This window comes from Pinus tabuliformis, chromosome 5_2 (assembly GCF_031772625.1).
Source record: "Pinus tabuliformis cultivar Carrire ecotype Pingquan chromosome 5_2, CPIR1, whole genome shotgun sequence".
Classification (NCBI taxonomy): Eukaryota; Viridiplantae; Streptophyta; class Pinopsida; order Pinales; family Pinaceae; genus Pinus; species Pinus tabuliformis.
Window position 1 is genome coordinate 114,033,854 of NC_142306.1, and position 995 is coordinate 114,034,848.

Here is a 995-nt window from a genome sequence, read left to right on the forward strand (position 1 = left end):
TTATGTTCCGTTTAAGATGAATTTTATATGACGACGCTTTAGACACAACTTGCTTTTTCACTTTTTAAGAGTCGAGAAAAAGCTAAAGATGACTCTAGTCTCCTTCGATGTATTAACGAGCCCGAAGTGACAAATTCTCGGATGGACTTTTTCAGTTATAGAGTTTGAAAAAGGCCAAAAGAAACTACTCTGGAGTTCTAGGCAAGGGTGTGCCAAACCTTTCGCGAAACCACAGAATACGTTTTACGGTACGAGTGGTCGATCTTCGTGAATGCTGTGTTCACTGCATCGCGATCAGTAGGGCAGCCGACACGGCTTCCTATGGATAAAGGCTTTGTTCCTATAGGGGTCCCCCAATATACGCGACGGTACGCGGGGGCACAAGTCCGTATTAGTGCTATCGTCCCTCAGGAGGAATCACCCACCTTCGTAGAGATCGACAGTCACTATGTTTAACGACGCCGGTTCACGTCTCTACCTAGACCTCTACTGTGTTTCGTTATGTTTCAAAGCGTTGTTAGATAAATTCAGTTCTTTTTAGGTTGATCTTGCTTAGCAATTTGCCTTTATGGATCACCACGTGATGTATGAGACAACTCCTAAATGCAGTCTAAGAATGATAAGCAAGCTTTTTCAATTCTTCAACTTATGAAAACCTTAACTACTGAAGGAAAAGAAAGACATCATCTTTTCAAACAGATCATAGAGCACACACTGATGCACTTTTCCTAAATCGACATGCAAACTGTCAAAATGCACATGCACAATGCAAGTATTTCTTTTCTTTTTTCTTAATGTTTGGTGTATGACAAAAAGAAAGCTGTTGTACGATTTCGAATTCAATTTCAAGCGAAAACAAACAAGTATTGTCCAATAATCAAAAGAACACCTTAAGATTTACTCGTTTCAATCACAAGAAATACTGAGATTCGAACCATATAACTAAAACAAATGCTCAAGCAGCTATGAACAGCAATAAACTAACTCTTAGAATC